The sequence below is a fragment of the Macaca thibetana genome, chromosome 5 (genome assembly GCF_024542745.1).
Source record: "Macaca thibetana thibetana isolate TM-01 chromosome 5, ASM2454274v1, whole genome shotgun sequence".
Classification (NCBI taxonomy): Eukaryota; Metazoa; Chordata; class Mammalia; order Primates; family Cercopithecidae; genus Macaca; species Macaca thibetana.
In genome coordinates this window covers 166,465,494-166,486,212 of record NC_065582.1, presented here as the reverse complement: position 1 = coordinate 166,486,212, position 20,719 = coordinate 166,465,494, and the positions used below count along the sequence as shown (strand labels likewise).

Here is a 20,719-nt window from a genome sequence, read left to right as displayed (position 1 = left end):
ATACCTTCCAAGTTTTTAATGGCTATTATTTATATGAATGAAATAGTCTCAGAAAAAATAAGTCTATACATGTGTGTGGTGTATATCTACTGTAGAGAACAAGGATCCCGTTTAAAGAAATGTCATATTGATTAGATACAATTTTAACTTGCTGGAAATTACTTTCTAAAAATATTATTTTCTAAATCTTCCTGTCCATAAGTCAGTTTGTAAAGGGAAAAGCCACTCTCAATACATAGAAATTCCTTTTAGTGAGTTCAATTTTAAGCCCCTAAGAAATGCTTTAGAGTCTTTCAAATATCCAAAAAGTTAACAGATTTTATATGAACACTTTACATGAGAAAGTGGTACCTTTGCTGAAAACTTAAAGTAGTAAATGGAGGAAACTCCAGTGTAGCGTTATTTCCAGCTACACTGAACTGCAGAGTCCATGCTTTTTCATATGTCCCTTTCTCTGCCTGCCTCTCCCTCCTACCCCAATCCTTTGTATGACCATGAGTTTTTCAAGACTCTTCTGTACTATCCCTGACAATTGAGTTTGGGATTTGCTGTCACCTTAGGAGCTTCTCTGGAAACCTGTGATTTTTTTTCCTGTTAGACTAGTGTGTGAATGAGTGTTTTGCTCAGTGTGCCTTTATGTATTGTGAGCTTCTTGAGAGCAGGGATGCTGCCGTCTTCACCATTGCATTCTCAGTGTGTGGTGTGGTGCCTAACCCATGGCAGCTGACTTCGGCTTAACCAACACATGCTTGAACAAAGCAGCTCCAAACCTGGGATGCGGAGGCAGTAGGGAAGGAAAAGATGTCACCAGGACTGCTGGCAGATGAGCACAGAGTTGAGTACAACCTTCACTGTGTAGGAGGCAACATAGATGGGGAAGATTTATAAATGATGTATACAAAGACAGATTCAAAGCTAGCAAAAGAATGAATGGAGAGACTGGGGAATCAGATTCTTTAGAAAACAGGGAATTTTGTGTCAGAAAAGATGGTAGAGGAAAAACAGTTTTGCAAAATAATCATATTTCACTAGATTTGGCAGTGTATTGTCCAATCAGAGATGACCTGGAAAGATGCACTGAGTAAGATGGTATTAATGAGAAAGGATCTAGAGTTTGACGGGTAGGGCCATTTGCATGCTGGTGATAACTAAAATTGTAAGGAACATGTATTTAAAGTAGCTTCAGATTTTGGAAATTGATTGAAGAGGAAAAGAAAAAGAGGGAGAACCTTAAACCGTAACTTAAGAAACAAGAACTGGGCTCTAGAGAGCAGGAAATAATACTTGGCTGAAAAGCTACAGGTGCATAATAAAAAGATTACCTGTTATTTGATAATGATGATAAAAAATACAATGATAAGCAGTGCATATGGGCCAGACTTATATTATTTCATTTAAACCCCAAAACAACTGTCTGGGGAAGATTTCATTGTTTTTCCCAGAGAAATCAACAGTTACAGAGAGGCAGGTAAATTGCCCAGGGTCTCAGAACTGGTAAATTTAGGAGTTAGGAGTAGAGCCCAGGTAGAGGCACTCCAGAATCTGAATCTTACCTGCCCTCTATAGTCTAAGCTTTAACCAAACACTATGTAACATTTTTGGTATAGCTGTCACGAGCTTAAGAAGGATGTTTATTTTATCTCCATCCTTAGAAAATCTGCAAGATAAGCAGATTTCAACCCTCAATTGAAAGGCACAGACAGGCTTAAAGAAAGCAGAGATTTTCCCTGAGAATCCACAGCCTGTAAATGATTGTGATCCGGCCTGAACCAATAGCTTTTAGTTTTAATAACATCACAGGTTCTACTAAACCATGCTACCTCCTTGGGTGGTGTTCCTTCAGGAAAAGGATATTAATGTCAGTATTTTAATATAAAACATTAAGAGTATGTGTCTCTGTTAATGTACATATACATGTCCTGTAACCGATTAGGACCCATTTTTTTTTTCATTTTCAAAGGTCATAGGAAAAATTATATTCTTACACAATGAGTCTGTACATCCAGAGAATCAAAAATATGTGGTGAAAAATTTGTCATTATAGATTCTAAAAGTTGAAAGCATATGGCTGTGTTTTAAAAACCTATCTACGTGATGTGCTTATGAGTATGGTATTTTGTGTCCAAAGTTAATTAATAACAGCTGCAGGCCAGTGTTCTTGTAGGAGCTCTCATTTTTTCCAACATTGTTGGTGTCTTTGAACAAGTGAAGTGAAGCCACCCAGGGAAAGCCAGGGAAAGCTGTGAATTTGCATTGTTTTCTTTTCTTTTCTTTTCTTTTCTTTTCTTTTCTTTTCTTTTCTTTTCTTTTCTTTTCTCTTCTTTTCTTTTCTTTTTCTTTTTCTTTTCTTTTCTTTTTTTTTTTTTTTAACCTTTCTAACAATGGGTGATAATCACTACTGGTAATAGTCTTCTAAAAACTTCCCAGTAATGATTAGATACTATGAATAGATTATTGCTTTTTCTCTCCAATTCTTTTTTCCCCGACTACATATAGAATGTTATTGAAATTCATGTCTCTTAATCAACTGTTCTCTATACTTTTTACTGTGCCTCTCTTCATTTCTAAGTCTTCTGACCTAAATTACAAACTTGAAGGACTTGGAAGAGAAGAAAACCCATTTTGAGTTGCTACCCCATGATCCATATTGTGCTAATTACTTCTCACTCATCTCATTCACAGTACAACAATGCAAAGTCTGCACGTTCACAGTCGTTCACAGCAAAGAGAAAGCTGAGGACTAAGTCTCACAGGGAGTAAAAGAAGTAGATTTAAACCCATGTTTGAGTCTTAATGTCATATGTTTGATCTCTGTACTTAGAGCTCTTGGATTCAAATTTATTTTTAGTATGTATTTTTAAAGTTCAGATTGTAAAATGTAACCGTGATCAGAAGTAATTACTATTTTGCAGAGCACACACACATGTACACAGAATATCCCACATAAATATACAGAATAAAGGAAATGCCTGCATGCCTGCCACTCAGGGTGAGATGGAGCCCTGCCGTCATGCCACATGAGTCCCCTGGTGCCTTTTAAACTGTCATATCCACTGTTGTTTACCTAGGGGAAAATACTATCTTAACTCATGGTAGTCACTTACTTGCTTTTCTCTTCCTCAAAATGTGTTTTGAAGTTTTTCATTATTGTTAACTAAGAAAACTTAGTTGTATTCGTGTGAGGAGAACTGATACTCACTAGGAAAATATGCTGAGATATATTTATTATATATTGTTTGCTGTTTCACACTAAAAATGTTGGGTTCTATAATATGGACTCAAAAAGTGATATCTAGGCCTTTGAGTGCCCCTAAGTGGCCATAATAGAAAATACAGTATTTTACAATTCTTGGATCATCTCTCCTTCCATCTAACAGCTAGACTTTCCATTGGGTTCTGGCCTGACTTCTGTAGTATTCTGCATCCTTTTTTCCATTAAACAAGAGCTTCCAGGACTATAATTTGACTCTGCTAATGGAAGGGCATTTGTACAGTATTAATTTTAAATGGGAAATTGCTGACATGCTAAAGTGGCATCTATCCTGCTCACCAGTTGAAGTCCACTTTAGCCCTGGTCACTGCAGTTGTCAGTATCAATTGGGGATTAGGAGGGGCTGTGGCCTGAGAGCTGCTGGCTAGCAAATCACATCACTTTTCCTCCATATTCACGGAGCTTTGTGTCTTAGGAAGTCAGTCCATTTGCTGTGGTTTTGTTATGAGCTGTCAGGTCCTCTATGGCACAGATGTATGTTTTGACTTTGACGTTCTTTTGAAGCTGCTTCATGGGGATCAGGCTGCCTCTTAAACACATGAAGTTTGTGGACATATCCTGGGCACACAGAGGTGCTTTTCAAAATAGACGGAAAGTAATTTTATATCATTTAAAGACTGGTTTTCGGTGGGAGTTTATCGGTTCCTCTGCTTGTGTCCTAATCAAGGCAGAAATTATTTTTTTTCATATGTTTCCATGAAGTTTCCTATGCAATCCCAATTTTTCTAAATGTTAAAATGTGGATGGTAATTTAAATCATTATTCTATATTTGGAAAGACACTGTCTTTTCTCATGGAAAATTTAGTTCATTCTTATTTTCAGCAAATATTTATGAAGGAGCCTATTCTATTTCACAGTTATTGACATAAATGAAGCAAAAAGTTTTCTGTCTTCCTGGCACTTACATTTGATGGTGCAGAACCTAGAAGTAATCATTACATACATGAATAAATTTTTGAGAAGCAAATGAGATCATTTCAGATAACATTAACAGGAAGTAAATAAAAGAGGATTATGGGATGGAGTGGGAAAAGGGGAGAGCTATTTTAGACAGGAGGATCAGAGACAGCCTCTTTGAGAAATGAATATTTCGGCTGAATCCCAAATGCAGAGAAGGAGCAAAGAATCAACTGCATTTGAGAGCGAGAGAAATCAGGAAATGGAAAATCCCTGTGCCATAAATTTATATTGTTGTTTCTGAGTGACAGAAATAGCAATGAGTGAAGAAGAGAGTAGCAAGAAATGAAGCTGGAGGGTGAAGAGGGACCAGCTCTAGTCGATCTCTTTAGGCCATGCTTGGATTTCATCTGCTGGCAGTGGACATCAGTGGAGAGTATTAAAATCAATCCATCATATTCTAAATAAATGAGGATAACAGATTATATTTTTATTTAGTGCCTTTGAAGAAAAACTAAAATTAAACCAACCAGGAAAAGTTTATATGAGTTTTTTACAATTATACAGAACATAAGATGTTGGCTGTATCGTACTGAAAGAAACACAGACTAAGCAGTCTGGGAAGTACATTGTAAGAATTACTATTTTTAGATTAGCATACTTTTTTAAATTCTTTTTTTCTTGTTTCTTTACACATGTTCTGTACTGTCGTATATTACGTTAATAATTTTCAGATTTAGGGTATATCTTACAAGCTAGACCATTGGAGTTGCAGGCTCATACTCAGCTATGTGAATTTGGTCCTAGCATCGTCACTTGCTATTATGCCCTTGACTTTCTTGAGGGATATTCTAAGATGCTGCTGAGACATCTACTCTTGTATTTATGTAGAAATGTTTTTGAGGACATTATGCACTGTTTTCTCATGTGGCCTCTCAGGCAGATGCACTCTCTACTGCAGTGTCAGGGAAAAAAGTGTGTTTTTCCTGGATAGCTGGTATGTTTTAATATCAAAGACAGAACATCTTTTCTCTTTGCCAAGAACACAACTAAATTTATAGTTCACCTCTTACTTGGGACAAGACTTACTGTGAATGAATAATCCTTAACTTAACCTTCACCACAAGTTACTTACCTATTTATTTATGTATCCTGTTGTATAAAACACATTTCCTTAAACTACCTAGAATCATTTCTGCATTCAATAACACATTGTATAAGTACCATACAACTTGCTCATGCTCCCGCCCACGGGGCCTCATATTCTCATTACAGTTTACTGCTAACAAGGACATGACACTTTCTTTAGGCCTTTACTTTCCTTAGAGCAGCAGGCCATGTGTATCCCAGGAGTGATACACACTTCCTTTTTACCACGGGCTCTACGTTGAGATCCACATGTACATCTATACCATCGACAGACACACTTGACACTCACTAACTCTTTTCTTGTATGTCAACTAACTGTCCAGAAGAAACCCAACTTTCTGTGTCTTAACAGACTGTTTGGTTGCTAAAGATGGCGATAGATCAAAATAGAAGCGCTTAGTATTTGAACCGTGTTATGTTGGCAGCCTGAGATCGGATCTAAGGAATCTACACTTTCCCCATGTTTGTAAGTTTTCTCAGGTCCCAGAAATAATGTTAACGAATGGGTTTTCCTCTCTCAAATCATATCTTCTTCAAGGTCCTTTCTAAAACAATACCTTCTTTTACTATCAGAAAAAAATAATGCAATAAGGAGACACTTTTACTAATTGAAAAAAGTTGACTTTACATGTCAAGAACATAGACTTTTTTGGAAGGGGATGGAGTAGGCAGGCGAGGTGGACTGGGAAAATTGGATGCTAAGAAGTAATATTGTGCCTCTATATGTAAAGCAAGTCTTTGTGGGTTTTTTTGTTTTTGTTTTTGTTTTTTTAAGACAGAGCAGCTATCCCCAGAGCAGCCCGCCTGGCAAAAGCAGGAATGGAAGGGCTAAACGCGTCTTTTATGGAAGTCAGATAAATTTCATGCTCTTTAACATCGACTCTGACTGCAGGCCTTTCGCTGCAGTCTGGCTCCTTCCCCAGTGGGAACAAAAAAGGAAAAGTGATTAAAGTTCCCTCAGTCATAGACGGCAGGAGGCAGTGGTCTTGGCATCTTCTGCAGAGGCAGAGGGAGAGTGCTTTAACAAGACTTGTGAGAGTTCTTTGAAGAAAAGAAGTTAAGACTGGAAGGGTTGGTCAAGGTCCACCGTAACATTTGTTCATTTCCTCTACTTCATATGGCTTATTTGACTTCTTGCAATAACGTCACCCTCTTCATTAAAATGTCCCTGATAATAGGAGGAAAGTGAAGTTGAACTCTGGCTGGGACCAGGGTTCCTCATGCTCTACTGTGAGTAGGAGTGTTTGGAACGTGATTATTGTAAGACATTCCAATTGATATAAATGATAACTAAATCTGTGTGTGTGTGTGTGTGTGTGTGTGTGTGTAAGTACATCTCTGTGTGTGTGTGTGTGAGAGAGAGAGAGAGACAGACTCAGACAGACACAGAATATGAGTGAATGAAGGAAGGAAGGAAGGAATGCAGGAGAGAAATTTTTCTGTCTGTGAGGTGGCTGCAATTTTGGCTGGGCAGAACTGCCTTTGCCTTCAGTGAACTGGCTATAGCTGCTCACTGCAACCCCTCCCCATCCTCTAGGACAAAACCACTGGACGTTTCTCTCTTTCTGTCTCTCTCTTTAAAAAGACAGAAAGAAAAAAAAAAAAAGGTTTGCAATCAGTATTCAGACATTCTTATAACTAATAGGATTAGGGGCGTTACAAAGGGATTTGAACAAGATAATTAGTTTACTGCTTAGTCCACAGTGAAGCAAGAAAAATCCTTCTGAGAAAAGGCAGACAAAATAGGTCAGAAAATGTGTGGGAAATGAGGTAAGACCTCTCAACAAGGACCACAATCAACTGGAATATTATGAAAGGACTCCTGAGCCTTCATTCATAGCTGCAGACTGTTTGCCTTTTTTCTTTTTTTTAATACTTGGCCACCAGAGGTGTGAAGCAAAGTGACTTACTTAATTTTAGAGTTAATAGGTGTTGTTCCTGGACCCTGAGTATCCTGTGTCAAGTGCATAAATGCTGCCTTCAGAGTATGTCTCACAACGTGATGTAAGAGGAATGTTTTGGAAAATCTGAAGAGCTCTTATCAGGCATTTTACAAGCTGGAAAAAATTATACAATTAGGAGAACTCTTAAAAAACTGAAATTTTCTTGAATAGATTCATTACCTTAATTGCAAAAATAAATCTTGAAAACAGAAATGTGAGGGGTGTGTTCTTTGCTTAATTAAAGTACTTAAGTGATTTGCACAGTTTTCACTGTGGTAGAATACGCTTAAGAAGAATCATTTGAATTTTAAAAATTCACAAAGATGATTTTTTTTTCTTCATAGCCACATTGCATTCTCACACTTCCTCCTCCACTTCCTAAAAACTAGTGCTGTCAACTGTACTGTTGCTATCTGTGAGTTTAAGGTATGCTTCCAAAGGAATGCTAGAAAAAAATATATCTTCAGACTGTGTGTGTGTATGTGGATACCACATACTTTATTTAGCTAGCTTCTGAATCTTACAGCAACCACCAGCCAGATGAAAGCCACCAGAAGCTGTTAGAATGCCTTTGGCTTGGGATAGGCACTGTGTTGACTTAAGACTGGTAGAGGAAACAGTCGGCGTTTCTGCCTAATGAACTACACAGCGACACAACAGAGGTGGCCTTTCATTATCTATCTATGGGTGAAAGGTTAACTGACAAGAGAACTTGTTAGACACACAAGCAATTAAACCCTATAATAACATATTGTTAACATATGACATAATGATTAACTTAAATAAAGAAGCCCAGATATATGTTTTCAGATTCCCAGAGTGTGCTGTGTTTATATTCCTGTCTCCCATTTAGAATGGTAGGCTGCACAGTGTTGGACAGGATACATTGCATATTCTTTTCATGTCACAATAAAATGTCATGTTATTTTCCTTCTGTAAATATACGAAGCTATTTTTTGCCATTGTATCCTGAGACCAGGGTTTAGTTTTAGGAAACAGTTTGAAACTACCCTCTTAAAAAGGGAATAGTAATTCAGGGCCATGTCCTATGGTTGGGCAAGTTACTCCCTGAACAAAGGTGCCCAACCAGCCAGTGAGTTTTTAACTCCGGCTTTCCCTCTGTTTGCAGAGCCGTCTTTGCAATTTATCTGTAATTTATCTGCCTCTTTGTGATTACTTCAAACATGCTCTATATACTATCGTGGATTTTAAGTTATAGGTACTCATCCTTATTTACTGTGAGTGATACATATGTTTAGAGGGTCAAGTTCCCTAAATGACTAATTCTGACCCCCCAAATCTTTCTATTAATAGATGGTTTTAGAAAGAGTTTTTTTTTTTTAAGCTTCACTTTGAAGACTCAGAACTTAAAATAGGCTTATCTATAATTTCAATTGAATTAAAAGGTTCTAGACTCCCTTGTGGATAAAGCTTCATGTTTTGCACTTGGAGAAATACTAATATGAATAACAGTGTTTCTGACCTCCAGGGAATGGCCGTCAGGGGAAGGTAGATACTGACCTTAAAGGGAATGACACAGCGCAGGTTGGGATGCATGCAGGGAGTGGGAAGAAGTGAAATATGAAAATGAAGAAGGAGGCCAGGTGCAGTGGCTCACACGTGTAATCCCAGCACTTTGGGAGGCAGAGGCGGGCGGATCACCTGAGATCGGGAGTTCAAGACCAGCCTGACCAACATGGAGAAACCCCGTCTCTACTCAAAGTACAAAGTTAGCTGAGCATGGTGGCACATGCCTGTAATCCCAGCTACTCCAGAGGCTGAGGCAGGAGAATTGCTTGAACCCAGGAGGCAGAGTTTGTGGTGAGCCGAGATCACACCACTGCACTCCAGCCTGGGTGACAAGAGCGAAACTCTGTCTAAGAAAAAGGAAAAGAGGAAGGAATGGCTTTTGTAGTGTTTTAAGAAAACTGCGCTTCACCATTAAGACAAGAAAAGAGTCTTATGACTAGAGGTGGATGAGCAGAAGCCCTGGGAAAATGTTGAGGGATATGAAGACAGCGGGAAGTATTTTCAGTAAATGGTTGGATTGGATCATAGATGGATGGAAACTGGCAAGATATAAATGGAAATGTAGGTAGATGCTTTAATTGGGGGCTGAATTGTAGAGATTTGAAGAAACAATTTGGAACTAGGAAGTCTGTTTAGAAAGCTAATATGGTAGCCCAGGGGAAATGTGATAAGACCTGACCAAGAGGAGTGATGGTTGAAATGGAAAGAAGTGTATGGAAGCAAGGTGCATGTCAAAGTTATCTAAATTCTAAAAATTGAGAACATATGGCATATAGAATTGTCTTCCACATATTTGCTTACCACTGTACCATAAGCATATTTCCATATTATTCATTATTTATAGAATTATTAATTTAGTTACTGTCCGATGGTCCTAAACTGTAATATATATATATTCTATCTTCTATTAGTGGACATTTAACTTGTTCTATACGTTTATTAAAATAAAAAGGTTTTTTTCCTCATAAAAATGTGTGGCAACATTGCTCCTTATTTTCTTGGACTAAATTCCTGAGATCATTCATTCATTATTTCACTCAGTTGTGAGAAAGTGTGTATGGGCAGGCTTTTCCTAGGGAAAGGATTTTAAATGCTCTCTGGAGTGTAGGTGGCTACAATTTCTAGTTGGTATGACAACCAGTGGTCCTTGCACACAGCAGATACTGATTGATCCCCTGCATTCAAGGCACTGTCCTTAACTCCACTGGGAGAAAAATTAAAAACATGTGGTGTTGGACTTCAAGGAGTTTGCAGTTTAGTAACACAGCACAATTTAATAATGAAATGAGTATGGCTAAGAGAATACATGCTTAAGGCTTTCGAGTTGAGTGTTAAAAAATTTGTAATTAAATGAGTGTAGTTCAAAGGATAGTGCTGTAAGATTTTAGAGAAGGGACTAAACATCATGGACTGGAGCGGTTGAGAAGGGCCACACTGAATTGGTTCTGGAAAAAGCAGACATGCCTTCATTTAGTAATGGACAGGAAATTTCATTTAGTGCAGGCTAAGGAAATTCCATATGAAAAGAACATGAATAAAATCTTAAGAAATTTTTCTAGAAAGTTTTTATTTGAAGAATAATAGGGTGTTGGCTCTAACTGGATCAGAGCATTCCAAATGAAGTCATAGGTATAAGCAAATAGGTAAAAATGGATTGTGGCATGCCTAGAAGGTCAGGCTAAATGTTAACTTTATCCTGTCGTGAAAAGTCAACCAGATAAATGTAACTTGCATTTGTGGGATGACTATGAGTACATGTAAGGATTTATAGAGATCTGAATTATAGAGTCAATTAAAGACTTGAGTACAAGATAGTTTTTGAATGAGTGGCTGAATGAGCTGATGTTTACTGAGTGCCTGCTTTGTACCAGGGTATGTGCCATGCTTCTTACAAAGTGTAACTCACTCAGTTGAACTTAGTCAATTTTGTTACCTTGGAATCTTCTTGAATACAGTAAGCATCCAGAAGACAAAAGTCCTGATGTTGTAAGACTTCAGTTAAGTAGATTATCAGAAATAATTATTTTCCAGAGTAAAGAATTAAGAATCAAAATAATAAGATGACCCTCCCCTGCACAAGATATGCAGTAGCTTCCCCAAAGTCACACTACCTCTTTACACATACAATCTAAGTAAAAACTGTATGCTTGTTAGGCAAACAGTGCCTCAGTACATGTACCTAGCCCCCTTCCTTCTACCATATTTCCATGGCTAGGCCTCTAAGGTATGGAAAATCTGGAATGATCCCACCAGGCCTTGTGTTTTCCGGAATTTCCTAGATTTCAGGATGCTCTTCATTTTAAGACCACTGTAATATGCAGTCTGCAAGCATCAAAACTTATTACCCAGAGTGGATTGCTTACTGGAAAATATTGCACTTTTTAGGTTATTTGTCTTCTGATTTTATCAATATAAAACATCAAATTAATTCAAATCACACATTTAGATCGAGGTCTACAAACTGTAGCCTAAAGTGAAATCCTGCCTTTTCCTGGATTGGTAAATAAAGTTAAATTGGAACACAGCCACAGTAATTTTTTCGTGAGTAGTTGATGACTGCTTTCAAGGCACAGCCATGGAGTAGAGAAATTGCTACAAAAGATACGGCCCGCAAAGCCTAACAAATTTACCGTCTGGCCCTTTTCAGAAAAAGTTTGCTGACCTTTGATTTAGGGTCAAAATAATTTTGTTGCTCTCTTTTGGTCATGATCAACAACACTTAAATTGATGAGTAACAGCCTCCTTTGTAAAACTAGGCAAAGTCTAAAAATGAGAGGGAATGGAAAATGCAAACTATTGAATCACCGCAGAGTTAGTTACAAGGATTAATGAGATAACATATGTAAAGCATTTAGAAAATGGCTTGGAATGCAGTAAGCACTTAATAAATGTAAGCATTTTGTCTCATTCACTTAGTGATCTCATATAATTTCTTGGTTTTTTAATTCTGTAATGACTCCCAAATTTATCTTTAGTCAGGACCTGCTCTGTAAAATCCAGACTCATATACCACTGCCGCCCCCGCATCTCCATTTGGATGTCTGCTAGGCAGAATCTCCATCTTAACATGTGCGAAACTGAATTTCTGGTGCCGTCTCCCAAGCTGGCTTCTCCTGCAAATTTTCCTTCTCATGAATGTCATCTTCTCCTTGCTGAAGTCAAGAAACTAGGAAGTCAGGCCAGATGCAGTGGCTCACACCTGTATTCTTAACACGTTAGGAGGCCAAGGCCTAAGGATCACTTGAGCCCAGGGGTTTGAGACCAGCCTGGGCAACATAGGGAGACCCTGTCTCTACAAAACATTAAAAATTATCTGCGTGTCGATGTGTGCCTCTGTGGTCCCAGCATCCAGAGAAGCTGGGGTGGGAGGATCCCCTAAGCCAGGAAGGTAGAGGCTGCAGTGAGCCATGATCACACCACTGCATCCCAGCCTGAGTGACAGAGTGAGACCTCAACTTAAAAAAACCCAAAGTAGTCCGGGCACGGTGGCTCACGCCTGTAATCCCAGCACTTTGGGAGACCGAGGTGGGTGGATCACGAGGTCAGGAGATCGAGACCATCCTGGCTAACATGGTGAAACCCCGTCTCTACTAAAAAATACAAAAAAAATTACCCAGGCATGGTGGCGGGCACCTGTAGTCCCAGCTACTCGGGAGGCTGAGGCAGGAGAATGGCATGAACCTGAGAGGCAGAGCTTGCAGTGAGCTGAGATCGTGCCACCGCACTCCAGCCTGGGTGACAGAGTGAGACTCTATCTCAAAAAAAAAAAGTAAAAACTAAGAGTCATCCTTGACTCCCCTCTTTACCTCATACCGCATGTCCAGTCCTGAAGCTAGTCCTGAATACTCTAAATTCATAGTATATCCAGTATCATATCACTTCTCAACATCTCCATTGCCTGATTCAAGCTACCTAAGCACTCACCCCAGTTCTGGAATACTCTCTTATCTGGTCTTTCTACTTCCACTTTACCTCCCTTCTTGTGATTCTCCAAACAGTATCCAAGGTAATCCTGTTTAAAACATAAGGTAGACCATGTTACCTCTCTGCTCATACTTTGCAGTTGCCTCTGTATTAGTCCATTTTCATGCTGCTGATAAAGACATACCCAACACTGGGCAATTTACAAAAGAAAGGTTTATTGGACTTACAGCTCCACATGGCTGGGGAGGCCTCACAATCGTGGCAGAAGGCAAGGAGGAGTAAGTCATATCTTAAGTGAATGGCCGCAGGCAAAGAGAGAGCTTGTATGGAGAAATTCTCATTTTTAAAACCATCAGATCTCATGAGACCCATTCAGAATCATGAAAACAGTATGGGAAAGACCCACTCCCACGATTCAGCCATCTCCCACTAGCTTCCTCTCACAACGCATGGGAATTATGGGAGCTACAAGATGAGATTTGGGTGGGGACACAGCCAAACCATGTCAGCCTCCAAGCAGCCTACTGGCTCCAACACCAGCCCCTAGCTTAATCTTGGCTCCCACAGTCTCCGTGACTTCCCTCTCTGATTTCATTTCCTGCTGTTAACATTCTGATCTCTCTGTTCAACGACACTTGCCCCTTTTCTGTTATCACAACATGTCAGGAATATTTCCACCCTGGGGCCTTTGCACTGGCCATTTGTCCTGTCTAGAATATTCTTCCCTAGGCAATGTGCTACTTACTTAATGTGGTTTATGTGCCTTTTTCCAGATGTCACCACTGTTGACAAGCCTATATAAAATTATATTCCTTTGACCCCTTACTTCATATTCACCTTCCCTGCTTTATTTCTCTCCATAGTTTCTTGTTGTCTGACATACTATATTGTTTACTTATCTGCCGTTGTCTCTCTTCTCTCATTAGAATGTTAGCTCTCTAAGGGCAAGTTTTAACAGCTGTTTCCCCAGAAAATTGAGCAGGGCTTTGAACGTAAAATGTACTTAATAAATATTTATTGGATGAGTTATTATTTCCTTTGTCATTTTCAGGAAACTTTCATTGAACATTTACCATGTTTTAAACACAATACTGAAGTATTAATTATATCTTACATGTAAGACATAGAGGTGAAATGCCTTGTTCTAGGCCATTGTGTTAGTTTGCTAGAGCTTCCATAACAAAGCACAATAAGCTTTGTAACTTAAAGAAATTTATTGTCTCACAGTTCTGGAGTCTGAAATCCAAGATCAAGGTGTCCACAGGGTTGTCTCCTTCTGAGGGCTTGAAGGAAGACTCTGTCCCATGCCTGTCTCTTAGCTGCTGGTGGTTTACCAGCAATCTGTGGTCTTCCTTGGCTCATAGAAAAATAATGTCAATTTCTGCCTTCATCTTCATATGATATTCTCTCTGTGGTCTCTGACTCTGTGCCTGAATTATCCCATTTTATAAGGACACTGATAATATCGGATTAAGGCCCACCCTAATGACCCTGTTTTAACTTGAAGACTTCTGCAAAGACCCATTTAAATAAGGAGATATTGAGGAGAGCAAGTCAAGTGATGTGAATTGGGAGGTGTGAGGGAAGAACAATTCCATTTATAATAGCCATTGATTTCATTAATGGCAGGCCTTTGATTCAAACTTGGATTCTAAAACTCACAATCTACTAATATTTGAACGCATACAAAGATTTAGTAATATATATTAAGTGCCTGCTTTGTGCCATGAACTCTGTTAAGAACCATAGATTATAGAGTTCAGCTCCTGCCCTTGAGGAACTCACCACATAGCAGGAGAAAAAGACATCATAGAGTTAAGACCTATTGACTTAAACGCACACAGAAAGCGGATCACTTGCCATTTTTAATTATATAAAGTTTTCCATCTATTAGGCTTATTTTGCCAAAGCCTTCTAATGAAATAGTTATACCATTTAATTTAAATTTCAGTGGGGTTGCCAGAAGTGCAATTAATTGTTAAAAGTTCCAACTATGAAATTTTGCTTTGGAAAGCAGTCTGCCCAATCTTTATATACCATTTTATTTGATCATATGCTTGTCATCCTGGCAGAACATCTTGATATACTTAAAGAAACATGGTTAGGGGAAATAAAAAAAATGTTGTCGGTACTACACTGTAGGGTTTCCAAATACAAATGTTAGCATGATTGGGTTATACCAATTCATCATTACGTTGCATTTCCCTGGAGTTGAAACTACATCTGGGCTTGGCAGGGATGCATTATCACCAGTCAGAGTGGGGACCATGTGTCAGTCTCTCAAAGAAGATATATGGTCTTGTGTACTATTAGGATTGGATATGCTTATGTTGCAGACTTTAAATCAATTTCTGAATCCTTTCTACAGATGTTGACTGCTGCAGGTCTGTAAATAGCATAGTATATTCTGAACTTCAGCTGATATATACAGCCAAAAAAAAAGCAATGCTGAGATACAGGGCCGTAGAAAACAACACAATGAATAAAAATGGGACAGCTCAAAATTTGCTGAAATGATCTCATCTGTTTAATGACATTGTTTACACAAAATTACCTTTGAATTTGAAGTTGCCATTTTCTCAGATCAGTGTGGAATTGTAGTAATTTTAAAATTCTGGAAGTTTCTTTTGTAACCTTTATTATTTGATATGTATTGGATTTATTTGTAAGATGTCAATAGATTCCATTTCTTAAATATCCAACTAGAATGCATTTAATTGTTGTTTTAACATTTGCGAGTGTGTTGGGCATAATTTTTAAGAGACTCGTCTGTTGAGAAGTTATGCACAAACACTGATGACCAGGCCTTTACAAAACATTTTGGCCTTTATTTACATTCTGGGTACAAGATTTTTCACTGCAATTAAAACTATAACCCTAGCTTTACTGAAATATCTTTCTGTTACCAAGACTTTTTATTCAGAGCCACAATGGGGTTAATTGAAAATGGCCAAAGCCTCCAAAAAATAAAAATAAATAAATAACAGCAAACTTTTAAGTAATACACAATGTGCTTTTAATACTGACTTTAAATCCTCCCTCAACCAGGAACTCGTGAAAACATGTGGTCACTGTGGCAAAAGGGGACTGCTGGGTCCTGGTTTAGTTGACATTCTCTTTTTTTACAACCTGGATTTTATATCATTCACTGATACTTTCTTTAAGCTCATACATTTCGTGCTCCTGGCACAGGTTACTGTTTTCTTAACATCAAATCTTTATGGCACTGGCAAAAAATTTTCAATCTCCTACTTAAATTTGATTCAACTACACAGTTTCACTATATCTAACAGTTTTTCTAGATAAGCTTGCTTGCCCCCAATGTGGATTTGCTGCAAAATAATGACTGCAGTAAGCTGAGGAACATGTTCCCCTATCCAGTCTCTCTCTCACTGTCTCTCTCTCTCTCTGTCTGTATCCCCCCCATCCCAGATCCAGCCTGCACTTGCAAAAATACATACACATACACACAGTATGCAAACACGTACCCATAGTCAGCACCCTTTCTGTCTTTCTGAGTTAAGGCTGTGATAGCCCTTGGGATTTGCTCAGAAACAGTCACTTCCAAGCCGTAGAAAGTCTTTGTAAACATGGGTCCTACCTGCTCACAAGTTAGACTGTGATCATTCCCTTGTGGATTATCAAACATTCCATCTACTATACAGCAGCCCAGAACTTTATACTTTAACCATTTTATTCTCACTCTATAAGGTCTATAAAGTACTTTTACTGGGGAAAAAAACATTATCTGTGTAATCATCATGACCTATGCAAAATTTAGCCTCATAAGAGAGCCCAACACATATTTTTTAAAAGTAATTTTAATAAAACAATATGGTAGCTACAACAAAAAAATATTTAATCAAGGTATGAATAGATTGCTGCATGAGAACAGAAAGAAAAATATAAATGTTATAGTTGAGGGTGGGAGAGGAAAAAGGTTGGGGAAAGGCAAACTGGATTCGAATGAGATCTTGGTGAGTTTCTCTTTCTCCACCAATGGAGAACAGAGATTGCAGTGGTGGGCAGGCAGGCAAGGGAGTGTGTACAAAGTCTCCTTGCCAGATGAGGGAGGCAGAGTGCATTTAGAAAGGGGGACCAATTTTATGAAGGTTATGGAACAAGGAGGAAGCTATGATGTGAAACTCAGAAAGGAGCGAAATGATATTTTGTAGACTTTGAAAGCTTCGAAAGCAGTATAGGAATGTGGTGACCACATTTGTGTATTAAAAAGTTACTCTCAGTGAGTCACGTGGAGGATGAGTTGGAGAGGATGTGGACTGGAGCAGAGTTTCCATGTTCAGTGATGAGATTTACCTTGAGAGGAAAGAGGAAAGACTGGGAGACCTTGCTGTACTGCCAGCAAACTCTGTGGAATTTTCCTTTCAATTGAAAGGCTACAGTTTCACGTCTACTTAATGTGTTTCTACGGAGTGTTTAGATGTGTTTTAGATTGAAAGTTTTTCAGATGAGGAAGATGACTAAGTAAAATAAATGAAAGGGAAAATTTTGCTATTTCGTGGTGAATAGAAAAGGGCTTTTTCCCCCTTTTTCTAATAGTTTAAAAGTGACTAGAATAAGTCACATGAATACAAATCTTAGAACTGAATAGAATTTTGTTTCTCATAGGTCATATCATGCCTGGGAAATCTCCAAGTTCTTTAGGGCAATATATCAGGGAATGCAGTGACATTTTCAACATATACTGTTCCCATTATTTGTGCGTGCATATGCACAGCTTTGGTGATTAGAAAGTCTTTTATTGAAAGATGAAGTGTGGGGTAGGGCACAAAGGATTCACTTTGGTCTCATGAAAAGGCTACTGGAATTTTGACTTACATTTTACTGTGCGCAGACACAAGCACATTGGATTTAATTTCTTTCCACATGAGAGATAGCTACCTTCTTGGAACAGGCACAGGCTTACAATATTTCTCTGGGACAAAACCTTGAGGACTAAAAGTTCAAAGGATTGGTGCTTTAGGGGACAAGGCATGGAAATGATACATTTTCTCATAAACTTTAAATTCATTTTGGCCCAAGCAGATAACTTTTAGCTCAAGGCATTTGAGTTTATTAGTCATTCATTCATTCATCACAAGTTTATTGAAGCACAGCTGAAGTATCAAGTCATCAGCTATTAGCAGGGGAGAGAATCTAAAAATAAAAAATAAAAAAAAAGTAATTTGGAACTAGACCAGGAATGGCTTCATAACAATGATTAGCTAGTATGAATTAAGCGCTTACTAAGTACCAAGCAGTCTTAGGTGCTGGAAGTATTTATTTTAGAAATTTTTCTGGAATGTTTGAGCGTAACTATAGCCTTGAAAGTAAATGAGATAACTTAATAACCACTGAAGAGCCTCATCATGTAATAATTTCCCTGGAGAAGAGGAACAAGATGTTAGATTGAAATGGATCACTCAGCATGGCATAAGAACCAGGAGACACAGCCAGAGATTTCAGGAGGACAAAGGAGTCAAAATGACAGATGCTGGATTGAAAAGTCTACTGATTTGGCAGGTACAATACCATTTGACTAGAAAGGAGAAAGGAAACACAAGTTAAATGCTGGAAGGGGTCTGTATTAATGTGCACCCAAAGGGTGTTATCCTTGGAGAGGAGGGTACCTGGGACAAAGATTACTGTGGATATTATAGATACCAGTAAAGAGGTGGAAGGAAGGTAAGGGTCCTGCCTAGGGGGTTTCCATTTTCTGAGTTGAGAAGACAGACTTAACTTTCCTAGACTCGAGGCTAAGCATAGACTGGGACTCTTGAAAAGAATGATAAAGTAACATTGCCACCACTTGCCATTGTGGCAAATGAAAACGGATAAAAACAGGTTCATTTAAGGAGAATTATTGGGGCCCAGCTGAAAGTGAACACCCTAATGTGTAAGAATGTCATCTTGTTTTATTTGTATTCTCCTGTTTTGCTAAAGGTTGGTTCTTAAAAAAACAAAACAAAAACAAAACAAAACAAAACTCAACTTAATTGATATTCAGGTGTAGCTCTCTTGTGGGTTTTACTGTCGTTGTGACAGGTTTCCTAATAAGTGAAATTCCTTGTCTCTAGGCTTAGGAGTCACACAAACCTATGTTAGAATCCTGTCAAAAGCAGTAACTTGAGAAGGTTCATCAACTGTAAATAGAGAACGTTTTGACCGTATCACAGTATTCGTTTTAGAATTAGTAGTAATGCAGCAGTGGATCGCCCAGTGCAGTATCAGTGCAATAAATCCTTGCTATTGCCACTGTCATTTTTATAACTTTCTTTTAGAAACATAGTGCTTGCTTTTAAATTCCATTTTAAGATAAAAATTCTTTAGAGTTTTCTTGGCCTGCCAGTTTCACAATTCTCCACCTCTACCCCCCCGCTGCATTGCAACACCATTTAATTGTCAGATCCACCTATTCCAGGAAGCTTTCTCCAATACTGCAGGGCTGCTGATCTCTGCATGTGCTACCCAATGCCTTTGTCTCTGTTACATACTTTGCGACTTAATTGCATTCTGTCTAGAAAGCCTAACCCATACTTTCTTTGTATTTATAATAATATCAGACCCTTTATTTGTACACATAAGGTGTCTTCTCATTATCTCATGCATCAAATGGAGCTGCAATGGGGTGATTGAGTTGAGCCCTAGCTGCACTGATCAGTCCTGTCCTGCTAAGAATCATGTCAGTTTCTGCCATTCCCCTCACCCCTCTCCTGACCATTAATTCAGAGAGCTCTGCACCCAACCCTGTTATTAAATTATCTGCTATTGAAATGATAAATTGGTTTCTACTTCAGTAATTCAATGTGCTTGGAGACTACTCTTTCCACTCTTATTTTTATATTAATATGTTACCTTAAATGGAGATGTTTCTTACATAAGCATTATATTTTCAAGAATTCATTATTTTATGAATTTGGATCCATTTAAAAAGAATCTTAAGTAATCTTTAAAAATCAAATGAATTTTTCACAAATACAAACTCTATATCAATGCTCATTAAAGAAGATGTTTAAAAGCATATATAGAGGGTCAGAAAACTGAACGAGAATTAGACCCACCTCCTCTTTGTTAGACGTCATTTCTGCTTCAGGGTATTGCTTTTATGCTGTAATCAGACTCAGTTTTTGCTGTTATTTCTTGATCCCCAGCACATTTTAGTACAGAGAATCTATTAGGCTTCTCTACTTTAGGAAGCAGATAAAAGCACGTATCTGATCTTGTGGGTATGTGCATGTATATTTTTCCAAGAAAGGGTCCACAGATTTCATGAGTATCCAAGGGGTTCTAAGCTCTCTTTTTTTCTCTTAAAATCTAAGAACCATTGCGGTAGCGGAAAGGACTTTTTGATTCTATAACATTAAGCTCAAAAACAAGTTTTACCAATTACTACGTCTGCAACTTAGGACAAATGAAGGGACTCTCTTAACTGTGGTTTCCTTGAGTTCCTGAGAATGTCAAGTGGGCTAAAAGAGACAAAGTATACAAAGCCCTGGCCACAGTGGATGCATAATACATGTTACTGAGGCTTCTTCCTTCTTGCCTAAAAGTCATCCTTCCTACCGAAGTGCTGTTCATTTCCTCTTGTTCATTCTCCATCAGAGATAAAAACCAGCTGCTCCCATCTCTGTGCACAACAACTGTCTGTGTGCTTAAAGTACTTAAGCACACCCTTGCCCTCTTAACTACGGGTTAATTCCTTTGACCCTTCTTCGAAGACAGTTGTCAGATGGGAATGTTCTCAGTGGTTTGCCCACTTAAGGCAGTTTGTCTCTGGAGGCAAGCTGTTGAAGAGGGAAGCTGAGAATTATTAACCACAGATCTCGGCCATGAGCTCGGTTTCTTCTCTTTTACCATGGGAGACCATATTATCTCTACTTTGCGGTAAGGAAAGGATCAGCTCAATGTGATGTTACATGGTTCCCATCCGGCCTGGACACCACTTCCACATAAAAATGGGGAGTAAGTCTGAGAAATCACCACTTTTTAAATGACAGATGCTGT

The 20,719-nt window shown here is 38.4% G+C and overlaps 1 protein-coding gene across 2 annotated transcripts in view; it reads left to right on the top strand.

Moving 5' to 3' along the window:
• Positions 1-20,719, top strand: part of SLIT2 (slit guidance ligand 2) — a 370,099-nt gene that overhangs the window by 176,475 nt on the left and 172,905 nt on the right. The gene's annotated exons all lie outside the window — the stretch shown is intronic.